General features: G+C 45.6%; 1 pseudogene; it reads right to left on the reverse strand.

The window, feature by feature from the left end:
* Positions 1-17736: 17736 nt before the first annotated feature.
* Positions 17737-18208, reverse strand: LOC129514228 (ubiquitin-conjugating enzyme E2 L3-like; annotated as a pseudogene).
* Between the last annotated feature and the right edge of the window lie 5492 nt (positions 18209-23700).

Consider the following 23700-nt stretch of genomic DNA (forward strand, 5'->3'; position numbering starts at 1 on the left):
ATCCTGTTGGTTCTGTTTCCCTGGAGGACCCCGACTCCTACAATCCCTCAAGGAGCCTCCACTCACTTTTTTTGGGCTTTTGCCTCCTAAGACCCTGTAAGATTTTCATTTGTTACTATTGTGGATGCTTCCTGTTATTGGTGGATTTTAATTGCTTGTGTCGCTGGGGGCTTAGACCCCAGACTCACCCCTGCTGGGTGCATCTCCAGGCCCTCTCTTGCTCTTTGCTCTTGGCTTTCCAGACTTGACTAGTGACCCCTCACTGCTATCCTGACTATAACTATAGGGTTCTCCTCCTTTGTGGCTTCCCTTCTACTTTGGGAAGGTTCAATTGACCCCTAACAATTGACTCTGTTTCTCACGCTGCTCCACTTCATCCTCAGATTGTTTGCTGGAATTAAGAACCTGCCCTCTTCACATTTTCTTTGCCTTCTGGTCCAGACATTTGTTTTCAATCATACTCCTCCGGATCTCATGTTGTGGGCTATCCAGTAATGAAAAATATCAAATCAATACGTTCTGGGTCTGTCAAAAACATCCTTATTTTATATAAACCTTGTTTAACTTCTGTGTGAGTGTTGCAATCCCTTCTGGGAGATACTCTCCCATGAGGGCAGAATTTAGCTCAGGCCTGATCTCAGCCTGGCTCCCCTCCCATCTCTGCAATGCTTTCTTTTAGAATCTCAATGCTACTCATTTCTTGGTCATGCTGCTGTGAGGTGCAGGCAATGCTCCAGTGACTGTAACCTCTTAATTCATCACATTGTGTTATAAGTATTTTTTTATGGCTCTTTCGGGCTTTTCCTCTCAAACCTCTCCAGATCCACTAGAGTTTTTAAAATCTTAAATTCTCTTACCATGGATTGCCATTCAAGAACACCCTCATAGAAACACCTAGAATAGAAAAAAGGAAGGAAGGGAGGAAGGGAGGAAGGGAGGGAAGGCAGGCCAGCCCAGAATGTTTGTTTGAATGACTGTCTTGGCATCCATGGTCCAGTCAACATGATACATAAAATTAATCATCATCACTGTCTAATAATCTGGAATAAAATAATGGTGATGGTTGCAGAATATTATGAATGTATTGAAAGCCGCTGAACTATACACATTAAAATGGTGGAAGTTGTTGATTTTGTCTTATGTGAATTTTTACTCAATTAAAAAAAGTTAAAGCCACAGGAACTATCACTACACACTAGAAAGTCTCCCTCTGTGTGTGTGTGTCTGTCTCTTTCTGTATATATGATATTCATTATATATATTGAAACTATATATATGAGATATATACGTATACATATGAAATGTGTTTGAGAGATACACATAAATGTATATAAACATACATACGCATGAGAATTGACAATACCAAGTGCTGACAGAGATACAGAGCCACTATTACTCTCATTCATCACTGTTGGTAATGGAAAATGATAGTCATTTTGGAAAATAGTTTGGAGTTTCTTACAAAATTAAACATACTCTTACCTTTGGACTCCGATATGCCACTCCTGGGTTTTTACCCAAGAGAAATAAAAACTTAGATCCACACTAAAATAGTATGTGAGTGTTTATAGTAATTTTATTTTAGGCTTTCTATCCCCTAAATGAAGACAATCCAACTGTGCCTCTATTGATGAGCAGATGAGCAGAGCGGGTCATGTTTGGCAGTAGCAAGGACCGGACCGCTAATAAACACAACAGAGGAATGTCAGGTGTACTATGCTCAGTTTGGGAGAACAGACTCAAAAGGCTATTTTATGATTCTGTTTCTATGGAAATCTGGAGAATTATTATATGGACATTCTGGAAATGGCAGAGAACAGATCAGTGCTTTCTGGGGGTTGAGGCCAAGGTTTATTTATTTATTTTTATTTATTTTTTATTTATTTATGATAGTCACAGAGAGAGAGAGGCAGAGACACAGGCAGAGGGAGAAGCAGGCTCCATGCACCAGGAGCCCGACGTGGGACTCAATCCCGGGTCTCCAGGATCGCGCCCTGGGCCAAAGGCAGGCGCTAAACCGCTGCGCCACCCAGGGATCCCGAGGCCAAGGTTTAGAGTTGACTACAAAAGAAATTTGGGAGCGAATGAAACTGTTCTGTCTTCACTGTGGTGACAGTTACACAATGTATGTATTCGTCCAACTCCCAAAATTTCATGGTAAAAAAAAAGCCTAAACTTTATCGTGTGTAAATAATGTGTGAATTTTTAAATAGAGGGATACATATACGTATCCCTATGTCTTGGCCACATCAGACATTCAGTCAGACACTCAATAAGTGTTAATGTCATCTTTATTTTTTAAAGTGTTAAATAACAACACGAAAAATAAGACTAAACTTTAATTTCTTGTGGGTCATCAGAACTTTCTCTAGCAGCCCTACTGAGATAATGAGAAATTCCCTAGGGTGTTAAACAAAACTAGATTTGGGAATGGTTGAAGAGTTTCCATGACTTCACACATCCTTTATTTGGGGCAGGTATTTCATTTGTTCTTCCTTTGGGTTGGGCCAGAAGGAGCCCAGCTCTTGTCAATGTGTACAGGAAGGAGGGAGCTTACATGGGCTGAAGTCTCAAATCCTGGCTGTCAGGAGACTTATAATACTGATTTAAGGGGTGCCAGGGGGGCTCAGTGGGTTAAGCATCTGCCTTTGGCTCAGGTCATGATCCCGGGTCTTGAGATGGAGTCCCACCTCTGGCTCCCTGCTTCTCCCTCTCCCTCTGCCTGCCACACCCCTTGCTTGTGCTCTCTTTCTCTCTCTCTCTCTGTCAAATAAATAAAATCTTAAAAAAAAATTCCTGCTTTGAGGTGAAATGAAAAAGCATAAGGTAATGAGTTTTTCCTAAAATAAAATCTCTTCAACTTAAAGGATTGCCTGTTATTCTGACATCATTTGCTTTTTTTTTTTTTTAATTGCAGTGGCTTTCATTTGTGAAATAGCTGTTTGGTGGATATCTTATTAGCATTTTTGCTGTTTTGAAATTTCAAAAAGAGTCTGCAGGGCTGCTTCATTCTCTGTGTCTCTCTCTTTCTCTGTTCTCTGTTTTACCCAGGCATGAGATCCAGGCGTTGCTCTGGGAAATGCAGGCTGAGGGCCAGCTGAGGGTGCCAGCGGGGTTGGGGGGGTCCCCTGAGACCCCGTGTGTGCAGCTACCCCATAGCCATGGCTCCCCTTCTTCCCAGCCTGGTCTCTGCCCAGCCTCTTGCGCCCAGCTGACTTCAGCAGTGTGACAGTCTAGCATGTCCCAGAAATGCTTTGAAGATTCACAAGGCATTTTCTAAATTTCAAGGACCTGTTTGGAAGTGTTGGATTTAAATGATCAAAATCAAGGCTTTGCAGGTCACACATTTCCCCACATGAAGGATAGAATTCACACCTCTTTGGATACTTTGCTGTTTCACTCTGTCTGCCTGAAGAACCAACACGACAGCTCTCGTTCCATCTAGGCCGTGTTGGGATCATGCTTTTCGTCCCGGGCTCAAGCAAGCATCCCAGAGTGGTCCACATGCCTACGGATTCTGCTTCCCTCAGAGTCTAGACTTCACCTTCTAAGAAGAGGCCCTTCCACGGGCCTGTAGGAACATGTTGCCACCTTTATGTAATGTCTTATAAAGGCTTTCTTTGAGCTAAGTGTCATCCCAACCTACTGAAGGTCAGGTTTGTTTCTGGAGCCTGATTGAGATTTACTAGGCTGCCACTTTGTGCCACCAGCTAAGGGAACCCAGAGCTAGTAAATAATACCCCTTGACCGCCATTTTGTCAACACTTCAGGATCCGTCCCAATTTGTCCTTATGCTCACACTTATTAGCTGTTGACATAATGCTTTGTTTATGTGATTTTATTTACAGATATTTTCATTAATGATTCCTTGTAACAATCCCATGGAATGATTTGCTCTTTGCCTGGGAGGTCCTAATTTCTTCTCCCATCTTCCCATCTCTCAATTGTTGAGTGACAGGGTGGGGTATAAAGGCTGGTTCCCTTGCCTCAAGGTGGGACCAACTTCTTGGTGCAACGACTTCCCACAGGATCAGCCTGAGGCTAGTCTCTGGTTGAGGCCACATCTGTTTTGCCCCACCTGTTCTGCTTCTCTTATTCCCCTTACCCTGACAGCATCCCTCAATCAATCATTTGAGCAAGAATCCCTGTCTTGGGCTCTGCTTCCGGGTACCCTGATCAAAACTGGCATGACCCTAAAGTTACCACAAATGGTATGGATGGATATGTGGAAGTCTGGCTGCCTTCAAGATAATTTGTCAAGAGCACTGCCCACTAGAGATATTCCATGTTATGTGGCACCGACCAACACAGCCTAATCCTCTCCTTGGAAAGAAAGTTGGCCACTGCCTTTTAGGTTATTGTCCTGAGAATTCTGGACTAAATAGGAAGGTTTCCCGAAGAAACATTGTTGAGAGTAATAAAGCCTGCTGGACATCATGATATTGGATATTCTGGATATTCTTTTACAAAGGTAAAAATGGTTTTGAGTGTACAGATTTCTGGAGGCTACTGTAACAAATTACCACACACTCGATGGCATCAAATAACAGAAATTTATTCTTTCTCAGTTTTGGAATACAGATGGCTAAAACCAGTACTACAAGGTCCAAAGCCAGGTATGGGCACCAGGGCTGTGCCCTTTCTGGAGGCTCTAGGGGAGCATCTGTTTCCTCTTCTACCCTCTGGTGGCTACCAGCTTTTTTGGTTTGGACCTGCATTACTCCAGTCTCTTGCCTCTGAGGTCATAGTCATCTTCTCTTATCTGTGCCGTAAGTCCCTCTGCCTCCCATTTATAAGACTACATATGATTGCATTTAGGACTCTGATAAAACAGGACAATGTCCTCATCTCAAAATCCTTAATGCAATCCCATATGGAAACATCTTATTTCCATATAAAGTCACATTTCCAGGTTCCAGGAATATGGATCTCTTTGGGGAAGGGGTGGGATGGTGGGGGAGAGAGGCTGTTTTTCAGCCCTTACAAAATGAGACAACTGTTGTGCTAGTCTGTGTTCCTGTGCCCTTTCCTAATAAATCTCCACCATCAAAGGTGATCCAGAAATCTTTTCTTCACACGTTTTACACTTGCCACAGTATATATTATGGAGGACACAAAGAAGTGAAGTTACAGTCTTTGCCTTCAAGAACCTCACCATTATTTCAGAAGAAATAACCCATGTTCAACCATAAATTACAACTGAAATTAATATAATGTATTGCCATTGACAGTGGATTCTTCCAAGCCCTACATTCCAAGACGGGTGGAGAAAGCCACTGGGCTGGAGTGGTGACAGAAGGCTTTAGAGAAGGGAAAGACCTGAACCAAGCCTTAATGTTTTGTTGAATTTGGCCAGACAGAGGGACAGAAGGTTGTATTTTTTTAAAGATTTTATTTATTCATGATAGACACAGAGAGAGAGGCACAGACACAGGCAGAGGGAGAAGCAGGCTCTATGCAGGGAGCCCGATGCGGGACTTGATCCCGGGACTCCAGGATCATGCCCTGGGCCAAAGGCAGGTGCTAAACCGCTGAGCCACCCAGGGATCCCCCGGATGTCTTACTCCATTTGGGTAGCTGTAACAAAATGCCACAGACTAGGTGGCTTATAAATAAGAAAAATTTATTTCTCACAGTCTGGGGGTGAGAGTTCTGGCACCAGCATGTTTGGGTGAAGATGGTCACCCAGGTCACAGACTTCTCACTGTATCCTCACATGGTAGAAGGGACCAGGGAGCAATGGTTGGTGGTGGCAGGGTGGAGGGGGATCTCTTTTATCAGAGCAATAATTCCATTCATGAGGACTCCATCCATGTGATTTTCTGATATCATGTTGCTTTAGGATTCCAACTTGTGAATTTCAGGAAGACACAAACATTCAGACCACAGCCAGAGTTCAGTTTATTTTCTCATTTGATCTCTACAGTTGTCCTTTAGGGTGGTGGCTTTCAATTCTTTTGGCTCAATTCATATTAACAAATACATTTTATATCATGATCTATTGTGATATATTATGTGATATATTTATGAAATAAAAGTTTCATAAGACTATCTGTAATATGAATTCTGATACATTTTCTATTCTATTCCATTCTATTTTGTTTCATTCTGTTTCATTAAAAAAATGCTGATTACGGCTCAATACTCTACTAAATTGAGTTATAACCACTAAGGTGGACTGACACATAGACATTTGAAAACCACCACTTCACTGAAAATATTGTATCATGATTTCTGACCATACTGCTTATTAGTTATCTCTTGTTGCACCTGAAAGTTATCCCCAAAATTAATGGCTTAAAAACAACAACCCCTTATAGGCTCAGTTTCTGTGGGTCAGGAATCCAGGCATGGCTTAGCTAGGCACATCGGCTTCATGGGCTCTGACAAGGCTATAGTCAAAATGTTGGCCAGAGCAGTGGTCTTATCTGAAGGCTCAACTGGAAAGCAGAAGGTTTCACCTCCAAGCTCACTCACATATTGTTGGCAGGACTCAGTTCCTCATGGGCTTTGAAGGTCTTGATTCCTTGCTTAACAAGGAATCAAGGGGGGCCTCCCTCAGTTCATTTCCCTGTGGAAGGACTAGCATGATAGCTGGCTTCATCAGAGTGAGTAAAACAACAAGAGGGAATGAGCAAGAAACAGTTTTGTTTTGTCTTTTTTTTGTCATGTAGTCTCAGAAGAGATATCTCACAACTTTTGCTCTATTCTGTCTGTTGGAAGAGAGTTACTTGGTCCAGCCCACACTTAACGGGGAAAGAATTGTGCAATGATATGAATGTCATGAGGCCAGGAGTTGCTTAAAGGCTGCGTACCACACTGGTAAATCTGGTATTAGTAAGAGAAGGAGTTAGCAGCACTTGGTGGCGGGGGGGAGTTGGACGTAAGTTGCAATCTAACCTGCTCAGCCCTTTCCTGAGCCATCTTGACTTGTGGCAGCACATCCGAGGTGTGTCTATCGTTTGCAATTATGACCCTGAAGAACAAAATGCTAAGGAGGCTGGCCTTGAGCTAAGTAGGAAAACAAGCATGTAACGTTCATTGGACATTGGGGGCGGGGAGGGAAATGAGGTGCGATGATTGATGTGCTCACGGTCATACTGTGAGTTAGTGATACTACTGTAGTTACAGCCCAGCTCTCCTGTCTGGAGAAATGAGCACCTTGACCAGCATTACTCAGCTCTCCTAACTTAGTAAGTTGTTAACCCGACTATGGCTACACAGCTAGGTATCTAACACAGGGGCATACCGTCTCATACCAAGCTAGGAGTTTGAATGAAAAGAACTAATTCTCCCTTTCCAGTGCAATTTGCCAATTTAGGAATTATTATTCTCTGAGGCAGAGAGTATACCTTTTATAAAGGAAGCCACCCGTGTTACTTTTTTTCAGTTTGTCTCAGAAAAGGTGGGCGCTGCTCTTTTACAGCTAACCACAGTCCATTCTTTATTAGTGACAAGAAACTCTAGGAGTCTTTGGAATTTTGGTTATAATCAAAGAAAAATGCCAGGAGGTCTTAAGAACAGATACTATGCCACAGAAAATCTAGGGTCTTTCTACCTTTTATTTATTTGAGGGAATGAAAGATCGGCATGTGGGAAAATGATTTTAAATCCTTAGACTGCTCCTTTCTAGAGGGCTCTGTGCTGGGCCTTACAGTGTTGTAGTAATGCTCTGAAGAGTAGCCAGTGACTCACTGATACATTTATTTTATATATAGTATTTTCCCACGTGCTGAATGCAGTCTGGACCCTAGGAGGGCGAGGGTGACTCCCTGCAGCAAGAGATGGGGAGAGGCCTTCTCTAACGGATGTTGGAGAGGATGAGTTTGGAAACTCAAGGCTCTTTCTATAGCCTCACTCCATCAGGGAATAGTAATATTGCCCTTTACCTGCTGATGTTGCCATGGTGAGCTCCATACTCACAGTAGCCAGAGACAGTTGTGTTGAGACTCTGGAAGATTCTCTGTTCCTGACAACCCACTAAAGAGATCCCAATGACACTGCTCACCAGTGATGCAGCCTGTGTTCAAATGATGGCAGTAGAGGTTTTGAATAAGCAGGAGGAGCTGTTAAGGAGTCAAAAAAAAAAAAGAGAGAGAAAAAGAAGGAAGGAGGAGGGAAAGAAAGGAAGGAAGAAAGAAAAGAGGAGAAGAGAAAAAGAAAAAAGAAAGAAGTTTTATAAAAACATTCCTCTCTTTGAACTGGAAATAATCCCGAGGTTTGGGAGAAATTTTTATACTTTCTTTATTTCCTCTCTCCCTGCAATCATATCTCAGAGATTCTAAAAAAAATCTGCAAGGAGCTCCCAATTTGGGGATGTATTGAGTGGGAAATGGGGTTGAGGCATGAAACTAAATGCGTATTTATATCTTTTTCTCATTTTCAGGACTTTTGAGGGTGGGAGGGGTGGTGTCTTTTTTTCTGAAAGATCTTTCCGTTTCTCTAGATGACAGGACATAGCAAAATAGAATAAAATTGATTTGTGAGTTCAATGGAGACTGAGAAGACTAAAGGATTTTGGATACCTTGAAATTACTGATGAAATTTATTAAAAATATAGTAAAGATATCTTGGGATGACTCTAAAAATGATAACCTACCTTTACATTTTTATCCTTTGTTTTCAAATAATTGCTGGTCATCTGTGGCATGCAAGGGTCTGGCCTGACAGAAATGCTGATAGAACATCTATCCACGAACATGTTTTTGAAACCACTCAAATTTTCCTTTCAGGGCCTGCATTTCTGTCTTTTCCTTTCTTCTCTCCCTTCAGTCTTTTCTTCCTTTGTTTCTGTGTCTGGTCAATTAGTGTAATGGAAGCAACTGAGTTGGCTCCTTGGTGAGTCAGGAACTGCTCCAGACAGAGTTGTCACACAAAGAAAACTTTTATCAGCAAATGAAGAGATCACAGGGAATAATTTCCAAAGCTGTGACTCCCCAGCAAGCGTGGATGGGTTCCTTTTATTTGGAGTTAGAATGGATATTTAGATAAGAAAGCCTTGACAGATACTGTAGCTCATGTAAATGAGGGTGTGGCCCCTCCTTGGGTGGAGATTTTAGTATTATAATGAGGCACAGGTAGTCATGGGTCATTTTAGAGGTCACTCCAAGGTCCGTCTGCACAGGAGTGAGTTAGGGGTTAAGCTCCAACTGGTGGGGGGTGGGGGGATGGGGGGGGGTCTGGGTGAGCTAGAGTTCTTGGCAGGGCAGGTGCTCTTGCTAGGGGGCAGCTGCGCTTTCCAGTTATCTCAGGTAAGGGATAAACTGGAAGAGGAGCTTAAGGGAAATGTGTGGGACAAAGTTTGGTGTGTACAAGCCGGTGGCAATAAAGGTCAGGTCCTGGGGTCTAGCTGGTGACAGTGTTAGCATTTGATCTCTCCCAGTAACAGGGATGGGAGGGTTGGAGACTCCAGTGTTACCTTTGTGAATGCCAGCTGATAGCTGGTCTTATGGAAACTCATGAAGAGTGGAATCATTGAGCTCCATAAAGAGACTAGAGAGGCCAGTAAGGCTGGGTCTCAAAGCCTGGGAGGGGCCAGCTGGGTTTGACCCCAGTCTCTAAGCACCAGAGCAGAGCAGCGGGAGGCATTGTCTCTTCCTTCTGGGCTTCCCTTACAGTGGGTCTGTCCCTCTGGGCTTCTCCTTATCTCTGCGTCTTCTTGCTTTCTCCCCCCTGCTGATTCTCTCCCTTTATTCCAGCTTCACTTTGGGGGAGGATCTGACTGGCTTCCTAATTATCTTTTATCAGAACTTTTGGCATGATACTGTATCCCAGGCCCCGGGACAATGGGGATGGAGCGTTGATGCCCCAGAATGGGTCTCCTGGCTTGAACATTGCTGAGCCTGCCAGAATTACTGCTCAGGGCTCCTCTCCTTGGTGGGGCCATGTTTCTCAAAAGGACTAGGGTCTCATGTAGTGTTTGCCACAAACCCAGTTTCAGTAAAAACGCTCATGGCTCCAGTAGTGTCTTGTCCCGCGTGGTTTCATCTGACATAGGGATGACTGCTCCTTCACTTTATGATATTTCCTTTTTGTGACAACCAGTAAGTTCCCTTGAAGGAAACGTTCAAGTGGACAAAGTTTTCTTTCTTTACTCACAAGGGTCCAGCATTCCAAGAGCATGCTGATACGGTTCTAGAGAGCAAGGAATGGTGACACCTCCTCTAATCTTGCTTTAGATTGCAGGTTCCATTTAGCTAATCCCTTCTGTGGTGTGACTAGATGTGGGTCGAGAAAGTGACTGGAGCTTAAGCATGGACACTGCCACCATCTGTGTAGTCAAATAACCGTCTCAAATGGATTAAATTATAGTGACCTCAATCTGTGGATTAATCTACATCCTTATGGGTAATTCTCATCCCAGATCACTTGACATCTGTCTCCATTGCCCCTTGTGTCCAGGAGGCAGCATCACACACAAGAGGCGAGGATGGAAGTTAGGCCCTGAGGAGGTCAGGGTGTGTGGCTGGCCTGGATTTTTGTTCCTCTCTCTCTCCAGGTGGGACTGCTTACTTCCCTTGTTTTGGGGTCAGGAAGGAAACCATTTGGGGAAAACATGCTTTCCTTTTGAAAATAACAGATAGGAAGAATTATAATGTTGGGAAAGTCAGCCATCTTGGGAGGTTTACCAGAGTTTTCCTCCTTGACCTAGTTTCAAATCCTCTGCTGCCTTTCCTCTTCCAGCCATTAAGTTTTAGGTTGTTATTAAATTAAATATCTTCAGTTTAATTTGCTCCAGAGGCCAACACCCCAGCATCTGGTCCACAGCAAGTACCAGAAAGACCTAAATGGCTCCAGTTGTCCTCAGCATAACCAGTATCCCCCTTGTCACGAAGGCAACCAGCTTTGAGCCTGCTTTCTAAATGTGAGCTCATCCTTATACAGTGAGAGAATAAATTTCTGTGAACTTGTGTTCTACACCTCTATTTATACATCCACATGTTTTCTGCTTCCCTTTACGATAACACAAAGCTTCAGCTGAAACCACAAATTGCTCAAGTGACCTCATTTAATCTCCTTGCTTCTTCCTATCCCTCAAGATGGTATTTAAGGAGTTAAAAAAAATGCAGGGACAGGAAGAGATGCAGGTGGAAATTTCAGATTTTCAGTTCAAATGCACAAACCTGAGCTAGTACCTGGGCAGAGAGCTTTTTGGGAGTAACAATGAAGGATGTCTTCTAAGTCCTTTGGTGGAGACTGAGGTTTCTGAGCTCTGGTTTCCAAGGAAAGCAGCATGGGTCTTGCGTGGGAGCTTGTGACAAATGCAAAATCTCAGTTTCCACGTCAGGGCTACTGAGTGCAAATCTGTGTTTTTAACAAGTCCCTTGGTGATTCTTAGACCCTTTAAGGCTTGAGGAGCACTGGCCTAAATGTTTTGCTGGTGTTGTCTTAACAACCTGACCACATCCATTCCAGTTGAACTTTTTATTTTATTTTTTATTTTTATTTTTTGTTTAATGCAGCCCGACTGCTCCCTACCACTGGTCTGTAGGTCTTCCCACCGCCTGGCAAACCAAGCCCAGGTTTTTAGCTCGGCCAGAACACCAGGCCAGAATCTGCAATCCTTCCCTTGGCTTCGCCTGCCATTCCTCCCCATGCACACATTTATCTCCACTCAGACTTGAATACTTCATTCTTCACACGAGTGTGTGCACCAGACCACACACTCACTGTTCCTTGCCTTTCCCCAGGCTGTTCTTTCTGATGGACCCTCTTTTCCTTTCCTCCTTGCGGGGTGAAATCGTGTCAAATCGGCTAGTGTGGCTGCATGGACTGGCGAGACCCCTTGGCCCTGAGGCCTCTGCCCACCCTGGGGGTGTCATTGGAGGGTCTTAGTCTGTCTCAAGAAAAGAATTCAAGGACAGACCAGACGGTGTTTGAGGGGCACAAGTGAAGGGTTTATTAAAGTGAGCCAGGGTTTTTACTCTTGAGATCTAGGAGCGGCTGTGTCCCAGGGAGAGCTGTACCCACCTACGTTTGGGTCTCTGTCCTTTATGGACAGTGGTTCACTGAGGGCTGGAATATTTATTATTTGGAGGGGCTTTCTTTAGGAGCAGGGTGTCCTGCCTTTTCTTATTTGGTCAGGGTTTCTGACCTTTGTCTTGGGCCTGTCTGGTTTGGTCTGGCTTCTTGTGGCCATGTTTGTGGAATGCCACCCAGGCAGGTTGCTAACTTTCCTGCTAAGGGACCTGATTCCCCATTAGCTGGTCTCCAGGCATCCTGTTAGAACCTGACTAGCTGCCTCCTCTGACACACGGACCCCATCACATGGTATATCCTTAGTGAGGCCTTTCCACAAGTGGATAGGATTCCTCTCTCTCTTTGAACCCTTAGAACACTTGGTTTATGGCTCCTTTATGGGGTTCTAATTACAGCTTGTTTGCTTGTAGACGGTTCCTCTGAGCTCTCCCCCGCCCCCTTATAAACTCGCAGAAACAGTGGCTGCAGCTGCATTGTAACTAGTAAGCGTTCTCCCTGAGGTCATAAACTCAGTGTCTTGAACCTAGTGCACAGTCAATGTATTACATTATCCAACAATAGGATTTGGTGAATATAAAATAATCACATCCGAGGCTCCGCATTTAAGGAAGTCGATGAGGATTATCATCCGGGCACATCACGAGTTGGACTTTTAGTAGCTAAAGAACATTCTTTTGCTCGGTTCCCTTTTTGAGTAATCGCTTAGGTGGCAAAGGACAAGAGCGAAGTCTCTGGTCTTAGGCTGTTGTGGTCCTGGCATATGTTTAATCTCTGGTTTGTCTCCATTAGTGTGAGGTGCCAACCTGGATGACCAGCCCTGTGTGTGAATCCTGCTTGTGCTCCTCCCTAGAGTTGTCCCCTTGCTCAAGTACCTTGAGCCTCAGTGTAATAAATGGGACACAAGAATGATTTGGCATGGTGCCCGGTGCACAGCAAGTTCTTTTTTTTTTTAATATTTTGTTTATTCATGAGAGACACACACACACAGAGAGAGAGAGAGGCAGAGACACAGGCAAAGGGAGAAGCAGGCTCCATGCAGGGAGCCTGACGTGGGACTCGATCCCTGGCCTCCAGGATCAGGCCCTGGACTGAGGGCGGTGCTAAACCTCTGAGCCACCCGGGCTGCCCACAGCAAGCTCTTAATAAACAGTAACTATTGTTAGGATTTCAAAGATGATGATAATTGTGATCGAACTAATATGACCGTCATTTATTGTAGCATCTTTTATTTTTTTAAAGACTTTATTTCTTTATTTGGTGGAGAAAGAGAGTGTGTGCACACAAGCAGGGAGAGTAGCAGAGAGAGAGGGAGAAGCACACTCCCTGTTGAGCATGGAGCTCGATGTGGGGCTCGATCCCAGGATGCCGGGATCATGACCTGAGCCAAAGGCAGATGCTTAACTGACTGAGCCATGCAGGTGACCCTTGTTGTAGTGTCTTTAAAAAAAAAAATACACACACACACACACACACACACACCAGCAGATCTTAAGAGGATGTCTACACCTGCAGTGTTCAGTGCTCATCTCCCCTGGAGGACAGTGGTGGGCAGACCTAAGCCCCTGAGATGCTCCTCACATGCAGCTGATAGAATTATCCCCAAATGATAAAGTGCTCTTAGCTCAATCACCAAGAGTGTGTTTCTCCACTACCATTTACAAATGTCTCTAAATAACTTATTACCTTTGAATCAACTGCCCTACAGAAATGCTTCTACAGTTTCTACCAAAGCAAGGACAATGCGTGTGGAACAAAGTAAACAAAGACAATTTACCGACCTAGCTTAAGCACTGAAAAGCAGAGGTGGAGGAGAAAAATAATTAGATTATGACGTTATCACCATTTTCTACTTGTGCTGTTGTCATGGCAATGGAGGAAGCAGATAGCGTAGCAAAATCGTCTTGCTTGCTTGGCTTGTTCTATAACCTGTCTTCTTGAGAACAGCGGCGGTACCTGACAGCTCAGCAGTTTTAACACTGAAATCTTGATTGAGGCGATGGATTTCGACTTTGTTGAAATATCCAACCAACCTTGACGAGTTCCTCCTTCTCTGGTACCTCATTTTGCCAAATCATTTTTCTTTTCTTCTTGTCTTTCCAACTTTGTTCATTCTCTATTTGAACTAAATCATTTTTCATCTTTCATGTTTGTTACTTTTTCTGACAAAATTTCCAAGTGATTAAGTACATTATTTGATACTTCCATAAAATCAAGGATTTCACTTCCCTTTGGACTTTTCTCAATTTGTTTCTTATGCTAAAGCCAAGTGAAACCAAAGAGACTTTAAAAATTTTTTTTTGCTGGTAATTCTTATTAAGAAGTATCTCAAATTATCATTGCCTAGATAGTGAGGAGAGGCCTAGAAGTCTGTAAAAAAAGTAAAGCCACTGTGATCCTAGTGGGTCTAAGTAGCAGGGATTGGATAATTCCATGAGATTCTTGAAACCTGTTTCCCCTACCTTCCTATCCAGTTCTTCCTTTGATAACAGCATTTCATTTTCTTTTAGAGGTGATCTACTCTGACTTTTAGACCATGGGGTCAAGTAGGGCTGGCCTATGGCCCAGACTTGACTGGTGAGGGCCCTGAGCAGAACCTTCTCTGGATCCAGTGTAAAAGGCATTTTTCCACCTGAGGTGTCTAAGCGGGGAAGGCATAAGCTGGAACTGCTCTAGTCTGTTTTTGTTGTCACCAAGGGAGAGCCCCCTTTGGTTGAAGCCATCCAGAGAGAAGCAAAGCTGAGATGCAGTGAGAGTGACCAAGGTCCTAGGATCCACTGGGCTCAGAATCAGGTGTTTTAGTTAGGTAAGCTGTTTAAATACCTGGCTTAAGCCACTTAGGTTATGTTCTGTCGCTGTGAGCTACACGAGTCCTGTCTGATATCAGGAGCTTTGATTCATTCATAGCGTTCTGCGGAGTGGAAGGTTGAAGGATTTTCCCATGCCAGTGTTATCATCTAAAGACCCTAGGAGAGTCTGGCTTTACCCTGTGTACATAGACTTGGAGGGAATTGAGTATAATGGCAGGAGCAAGAGCTTTGAAACAAAAAATACTTGGTTTCAGATTTTATTTTTGCACCTGTGTGGCCTTGGACATATAACTAACTCTCTGACCTTCAGTTTCTTTATGTATAAATACAGTTGTAAGGATTAAGTGCCCTGCTGTGTAGAGTTTAGCATGGGGCCGAGGGATGGTGGAGGCAGGATGACATTCTGGGAGCATGTGAGAATTGTCCCAATGGTGGAAAAGAATCTGTGGCCCCATAGGACAGGAGGAGCCTCATAGGACGGGGTCACCTGACCACAGAATCCTCTTTACAACTTCCGTGCTCATAGCAAGTATGCTCTGCAGAAATTTCTGGCCTTCTCAGCCAGATCGATCCTTCAGACCCCTAAGTCCAACCTTGTCACTCCCTTTTTAAAATCCTACAACAGCTCCCTGTTGTCCAAACTTCTGAGCTTACAGGTACAGCTTCCTCGATTCTAACCCAGGGGCCACTGATAGACCACTGACGGTCATTGCGAGACGGGTGGTCTCTCTCTGCAAAGTGCTTAGAGGTATGTGGGAGACAGGTTGAGTTACAAAAAGATCCTCTCCAGGGGCACCTGGGTGGCTCAGTGGTTGAGTGTCTGCCTTCAGCTCAGGTTGTGATCCCGGGGTGCTGGGATCAAGTCCCACATCAGGCTCTGTGCGAGAAGCCTGCTTCTCCCTCTGGCTGTGTCTCTGCCTCTCTCTCTGTGTCTCATGAATAAATAATTTTTTTTAAAGGCCGTTTCCTGAGTGGATGCCGAAACGTTATTCAGTGCACAGACAGCACAGCCTTCTTTAGGAAGCCCTGACTCATCTTCACCTGGCACTTTTGCCTCTTCTCTTGGGCAGGGGCCCAACCATACTATTTTCTAGCCATAGTGGATTTCTCCCACTCCTTCAGAGACCTAGCGGTTTCCTTTCCTTTGGCCTTGGGATCCAAATCTGCTCAGTCTGGAAGCTTTCTCACCCCCTTGATACCTAGCTCACACCTACCTTTGAGGCAGGTGTGAGCAAGTCCCCTAGGAAGGCTTCCCTGACCGCATCTAACCAGAGAGCTCCCTCAGCATCCCGTCCTTCCCCCCATATGTGACACTTATCATATGTTATTTTTATTGTGATTGCTTTTGGAATTGTCATACTTCATCTCCAAGCCACTGAGTATCAGTACTTCTAGGCCTCACAATTACTTAGGGATCCAATTTAAAATGTAAAATTTGCGGGATCCAGTCCTTCAGTTACTCTGGGCCCAGGGAATCACTCTTTTTAATGTAGGTTTAGGACATGGATATCAAGGCCAGACTTCCAGGTTTCACTCATGGCTTTGTTGTTTCCAAATGGTGCGACCTAGGGCAACGTAATTAGCTTTTTATGGTCTCAGTTTTCTAATCTGTAAGATGGAAATATAACAATAGGCCACATATAGTGTTGGTCCGAGAATGAAATTATAACACAGGTAATGCACTTAGTTCAGTGGCTGGCACATAGTGCGCCCTTAATACCTGTTAGCTTTTATTCTTAGGCATGATTCTTTTTTTTTTCTTTTTTTTTTTTTAATTCTAAGGTCAATTTTTATTTCTACAAAAAAAAAAAAGGCAGTCAAAACAATATAAAACACATGTAAAGGATATTACTGAGTGAGCTTCAAGTGGAGCTTGACTCTGCAAAGGCTGTGAGTCCAGAGGGAGAGGGAAGGCCGTCTTGCTCCTGGGCTGACCAGCTGCTCTGAAGGAAGGGGCCAACAGGGTGCCGGCACCCCCAGACTGCTGCTGGTTACAGCCAAGTCCTGCCAATTCCAACCCCGCAAAGGGCCAAACTGTGCCGAGGGAGGGTCGCGGTGGGGCTGCGCTATCCTGGGGAGCTGGGAGAGTGAGCTCAGGGACAGCCTCTCTGGCGAGAAATTCCTCACACAAGCGCACAGCATCCTCTGGTTGGCAGGCCCTCCTCTGGGGTTGGCCCAGACCTGGGTTTCCCAAGCAGGCCAGGCTAGGCTGAAGTTCAGTCAGGCACACAGACATCAGGGCTTGCCCATTTAATCAACGTTATTGTGGTTAACACCGGCCAGATTTTTACATAAGAACTGGGCCTCCCTTTCCACAGCTGCTTTTTTTTTTTTTTTTTTTTTAGTGGTGGTGGTGGTGGGGTGGTGGTGAGTGGTGGTTTGCTTGTTTTTAATATTTTTTAAAAGGATGTTATAAATTGGAACCAGGAGAATTTGAACCAACTCCTACACAGGGCAGTGCAACATGGCAGTAGAGAAGCCACCAGAATCGCCAGGAGCATTTTCTCCTCCTTTGCAGAAGAGATAGCCCTGGGTCTGGGAGAAGTGAATAAGTGAAAAACAAACCAAATGCAAGAAAGTGGGAATTGTAAGGACAGGGGAAGAAAGGTAATTGCAACCTTTTTTGTTTGTTTTAACCTTAAGGGCTAAGTGTAAATTGAAGGTTTTGGATCAATTTGGACAAGAAAAGAAACACCATTATCTTAAAGTAGATTGAAGCAGTGATTTTTAAAACAAAGAAAGCAGAACTAGAGCATCTTAAATTTTTAATTCTTTCTTTACAGGTTACCTAGACCACTTTTGATTTAGAAAACTGTAGAAAGTTGGTAACTGCCACAAGCAAACGCCAGGAGGCACGTGTCAATTTTCAAAAGAGTCCTGCTTTGTTGGGCGTCCCAATGGGCTGCTCGGGGTCTCCGCTCATGCTCGCTGGAATCGGTGGTGACAAAGTTTAGTCCACAGGTCGCTTCTCTCCGTATTTCTTTGTAAACTCTTCAGTGTTCTTACAGAATTTTTTATGGTCCTTAGAGTATTCTTCAGCTAGGTCAGCCCGAAGTGGGTGCTCGGGCTGGGGGTCGTTCACCAGTGCTATGAGGGACTGGATTACTTGGTCGGTTTTGGGTGCTGGTTTCCAGTTTTCAGCACTAATTACTGGCAGACAGACCTGCCCCTTTTCATCGATGTTTGATGTTCCGCTGATAGATCTTTGTTTTAAATGTGATCTTCGGTGGTTTGAATGGGTGCTCTGCTGGAAAGTTGACTTCGATTCAGAAGGCCCCCTTATCATATGGAGGGTTGTCAAGAACAATAAGCCCTTGCCAAGTCAATAAATTAGCTTCATCAACCTGGATGTTACAGAAGTTTTTCATTCCACATTTGCAGATTTCTTCAAGCTCCTCCATCAGCCTCCTGCTGGCCTCCATCCTGGATCCCTAGGCATAATTCTGATGCAGTCATCAGACGCACCTCCAGAGGCACCGTGCTTGGTGGAGAGTACTCCAAGGTCAATGATCAGGCCTTTCTTGCTCACTAGAGTCTTTAGAATCTAGTGCTGTGCATGGCACATAGTAGCCACCCTCAATCCCCTCTCCTCTTTTTTGAGTATTTAGTACATACACCAGGTGCTTGGCACCTCATTTTTTTAAAATAATAAATTTATTTTTTGTTGGTGTTCAATTAGCCAACATACGGAATAACACCCAGTGCTCATCTAGTCAAGTGCCCCCCTCAGTGCTCATCACCCATTCACCCCCACCCCCCGCCCTCCTCCCCTTCCACCACCCCTAGTTCGTTTCCCAGAGTTAGGAGTCTTTATGTTCTGTCTCCCTTTCCGATATTTCCTACCCATTTCTTCTCCCTTCCCTTCTATTCCTTTGTCGCTCATATGTATCACTCACTGCCTTATGCTTCGTAACTTCCCTATCACCCAAATCCGAAGTATCACAAGAGCAGATCCTCCTTGTGTTCCTTCACAATAGGGCTTTCCAGTGTGTCTTTCCGGCGTCAGAGCTGAGCTCATCACTTAGCTTCAAGTTATCAAATATCTGACCCTTCTGAAGAACAGAGGCCTCCCAGCACCCAGCAGAGGTCTGCATGTACTATAGAACATTGAAGTCTCTCTTTCCAGTCCCACACGACAGGAGGCAGATATAATATGTTATCCTTACTAACATGAACCTTTTCTGCAGTGATTCTTAAAAATGTGTGGCAGTGGTGTGTTGATAAGTGTTGAAAAAGCAGCTGTCTGGGGCAGCGGCAGGGGAAGCCCTGGTGTACAGTGGTTGCCATTCCCACCATGTTGCTTTCGAGCTACCGATGGGGGTGCCACTGAGCACAGAGTTGGAAGGAGAAATGGAAATCTGCTCTTGTGAGCTTGTAGGAGCTAGCTTCCACACCCCAGCACACCATTAGCAAGTAGGTAAGTACGTATCACCGTCTCTGGGGGACTTAAGTAGTGAGCAGTTGAAAACCCCAGATGATTCTGAGAAGTTCCTCCATGGGAACATCAAGCTACCCTCATTCCCTACCATTAAGAATTACCTTTGAGGGACACCTGAGTGGCTCAGTGGTTGAGCATCTGCCTTTGGCTCAGGTCGTGATCCTGGGGTCTTGGGATCGAGTCCCGTGTTAGGCTCCCCACATGGAGCCTGCTTCTCCCTCTGCCTAGGTCTCTGCCTCTCTCTCTCTGGGTCTCTCGTGAATAAATAAATAAATAAAAAGAAAATCTTTTTTTATTGGATCCTGGGTCTCCAGGATCACACCCTGGGCCGCTGGGCCATGGGAGCTGCTCAACTTTGAGCTATTTAAATCACTTTGTTTTGGCCTCTGTGTCATATTGCCTCAGTCTCAGTAGGCACTAAGGGATATTCAGCTTTTGGTAAATCATGGCCATCACCTTACTTTCCTTATGGAAATCTTCTGTTTCTGCTTACTTGGGCCCTTTCTTTCTTTCTTTCTTTCTTCTTTCTTTCTTTCTTTCTTTCTTTCTTTCTTTCTTTCTTTCTTTCTTTTCAAGATTTTATTTATTTATTTATGAAGGACAGAGAGAGACAGACAGACAAACAGACAGACAGACACAGGCAGAGACACAGGCTGAGGGAGAAGATCCCAGGACCCCGGGATTACTCCCTGAGCCAAAGGCAGAGAAGCTCAACCACTGAGCCACCCAGGTGCCCCTACTTAGGCCCTTTCATGCTCCTCTTTCTAGTGGCTCTTCCTTCCCTCCAGGCCAGCCAAAGAGCACCCCAACCCTTGATTGTCCCCATAGGAAAAGTCCTTCTTCCGGTTCTCCCTACCCCCCAGTTCCCAGAGCCCCCTCCCTCAGGACCTCTGGCAGAGGATGTGCCCACACACACACCTGAGAGGTGAGGCATTTGCTGGGATTCAGGCAGGCTGGAGATGAGGCCAACAGCAAGACAAGGGATAGGCTAAAAGCCAAACCCCGGGTGAAGCAGTGAGTCAAGTATTTGTTTGCAGGGAGGAGCCAGGGAACAGGAAGAAATGAATGACAATTTGAAAACACAAAACAGAAGGTCAATGCAAAGTCGAGCTCAGAAGTCAGGTGGCTAAGAACAGAGAAGAACAAGAATGGAGACACTGGAAATTAAAATGAAGCAGTGGGTCAAAGTCAGCTGCAGACTCAGGAGAGGAAATACAGACGCACCCAAAGAGATCCAATGAACCTTTGGAACTTAGGTGACCCTGCCTCAGATAGGAAGTGGCCTAAGGTGGGAGGAATTCACGGTGGTCTGAGGCCAAGACCCCCCTGGAGCCTGCCTCAGCAGCTGACAGGCCTTGCCTGGCCTCCTGGCATCCTCCCCTTGAGAGCTCCAGGCTCCCATGGGCCTGTTTCCTCAAGTAGACCTGTGCACCAGCCCAGTCAGGACTCGTTCCAGCCTCTCCTTGCTTTCTCCACCGTAGTGTCAGGAGAGGCAGACGTCCTTGAAGGCTGGTTCTGGATGCAGCCTCAGTTCTGCTGAGCAGATGCCACCCATGCTACCCGGAAGGACGATGTGACCCGTGTCGCCTGCAAGGAGCTCAGCTCTCCTTGATCTCCAAGTCTGTTGCCTTGGGAATCGCTGGCCATTTGTATTCTCGGGTCCCTGGTGTCACTGGTGCTGTGCCAAGGTTTCCAGCACAACACCCCTTGGATGGTTTGGTTATTTCTCTTGGTGGTCCCTTAGCATCCGATCCTGGCTTACTGGTCCTCTAGGAGAGTCCGTAAGCCGTCTAATACATTTCTTTTTGTAGAAAATAGGAAGATAGGTTTATATAGTTTGCAGGGGAAACTGTTCTGAGGGCTCTGTGCATAGTGTTTCATGGTGTCTTTAAATCTTTTGTGTCTGTTGCTAGATCTTGCCTCGGTAGCTACAACACAGGAAACTTTGTAGATGGAAAAAGCATTTTATTCTTTTTTTGAATCATTTTTTGTCCCTTCCACAGTGCTGAGTATACAGTCGGAGCTCAAAAAGGACTTGTTTTATTCATATGTTCTTTTGGAGAAAAGTGATATGAAACAGATCACCCATCTCTCTGGAAGGTGTATCAAGTGATCAGTGGTGTTGCAGGAAGAAAATACTATAAATTTTACGTAAATAGATGCTCTAATTTTTATCTAAACATAGGTTATTTTGCCTTTTTTTTGTGTGTGACAGAGCACAAGCGGGGAGGGAGAGGGAGAAGCAGACTCTCCACTAAACAGGTGCCCCTAAACATAGTTTTTATTTAAGTTTGACTGATGTTTAATATAGCTTGACATACATAAATACTAAGAAATCCACGCGAGTGTGCATGATCAGAAAGCTATTATGTATAGAGGTAAGAAATTTTTAAAAAATATCTGGAGGTCACAGGGCTTAGTGATCTCTCATGGTGCTTTCTAGTGATTTCTTTCCCCCCAGAACCAGTCAGAAATTTCTCAGCAGAACCAAGCTGCATCTGCAGAGCGCGCCGTGGAGTGCCATCTGGTGGTGATCCCTGCAACCTGCAGGGTTGAGCCTGCGGTGCCCCCCCCCCCCCACTCCCCCACCACCCCGGGAGCCTGGGACCCTGTGTCTCCCCTTCAGGCGGAGGGTGCGTTTCTGGGGAGACAAAGCTAAGTTCCTGTGTGGCAGTGGCTAAAAGAGAGTGAAACCCACAGGGCCCAAAGGAAACAAGGGGTGGACGAGGCAAGTGAAGCACAGGGGGGACAACAGGGGAGTGACACAGGTGACTGCAGAGGGAGGCTAGCCTCACCTTCTGTGCTTAAAGGGCCAGTGCAACCAAGACGAGGAACCTATAGCAGAGGGATCATGCCCCCCCTCCACACACACAGGGTATAGGGCATCCACATTCATCATCAAATTCCCAGAGGCCAGGATGAAGGGTGGCCTGAGCGCTCTTTGTTCTCCCTGAAGCTGGGGCATCATCACAGGACCATGACACCTGGAGGCTAAACTTGGCCTCCCTGAGAAAGAAATTCACTTTCAAAACCTAAAACGTGGGATCCCTGGGTGGCACAGCAGTTTGGTGCTTGCCTTTGGCCCAGGGCGCGATCCTGGAGACCCGGGATCGAATCCCACGTCAGGCTCCCACTGCATGGAACCTGCTTCTCCCTCTGCCTATGTCTCTGCCTCTCTCTCTCTCTCACTGTGTGACTATCATAAATAAATAAAAATTAAAAAAAAAAAAAAAAAACTAAAACGTGGTCCCTAACCAGAGAGCCCAGAGCCTAACATCCTCTTCTCTCTTAGAGGTGTGACATGACAGGGATTCTTGCCTCTCTCCCTCCTGTTCATCCTTGACCCACTGCTCCTCCGGGGGAGTTGGGGTGGCGAGTGTTAGCATTTTTCCTGGGCAGCTCAAGGTCAGTCGCTGTAACGTCAGAGGAGGCTGTTCCTTGGGAAAAAAAGGGACTGAACGTTGACAACCCAACAGATGCATGCATCCTTAATCTGCCTGCTGCGGGGTGAAACAGCAAAGAAGACGTTTTATTAGTCCTGAGATGAGGTGTCAGGATGGCCCGTGTTGATGAGGTTCACTGGGGAGCCGGGAGCTGATGGCTCTGGCTAGATGCCTCCCCCTCCCCTTTGAAACACAGAAGGATAAAATAAATCAAGAGGAATAGGTAGAGAAAGGCAGGGAAGGGGAAGTGATGTCTGAGAGATGGTGGTGGGGAGCCAGGGGAGAGGAGAGAGGGAAGGGGGGGACCACACAGCGGGAGCCCGGTTCTCAGAGGATTTCATCAGAATAGTCAGTAGGGGAGGGGAGGGAGGGCCCCTCGGCAATAGCCACCCTCAGAACGGCAATAGCCACCCTCAGAACAGAGGGAGAACAAAGATCTCGGAATCCTCGGCTTCAGTGACAGTGACAGCCCCATGGAAGCTTGTAGGAGAGCAGAGGCAGAGGACTGGCAGGTGGGTTTTAAAAAGGGGAAGGAGCTAGTGATGAGGGGTGGCCGATGTCTCCTCCCAGGAGTGTCACAGGGAAGTCTCTTCTGGGACTTGCCCTGCAGGAGTGGCCGGAGGAGCTGGGTTAAATTTGCCATGGAGCCTGCTGTAGGCCAGGGGACAGGGGTCTCTGGCGGTGTGAGTGGAAGGCAGGACAAGGTCAAGGTGACCGAACAGTGAGCTTGCTGAGCTTTACTGTGTCTGTGCCCCATAACTTCTCCAGCCCCCTTACTTTATCTGCCAAGTGAGTATCCCAGTCCCTGTTTAATTGTTCACACGCTCCTGGTCCATTTATGGCGCAGGGACCAAGTGCTTGGCACCCCGATCCATTCCAGGACTGCGACATGTGTCCCCCTGCCCTGTATCCAGAACCTATCCAGCACCAGGCACTGTAAGCATATCAACTCCCCTCTACAACCCCAGGGCCCGACGGGCTCATCCTCTCCATTTTACAAGAAGCTGAGGCCACGCTCATTAGGTACCACACG

This window comes from Nyctereutes procyonoides, unplaced genomic scaffold (genome assembly GCF_905146905.1).
Source record: "Nyctereutes procyonoides isolate TBG_1078 unplaced genomic scaffold, NYPRO_anot_genome, whole genome shotgun sequence".
NCBI classification, from domain to species: Eukaryota; Metazoa; Chordata; class Mammalia; order Carnivora; family Canidae; genus Nyctereutes; species Nyctereutes procyonoides.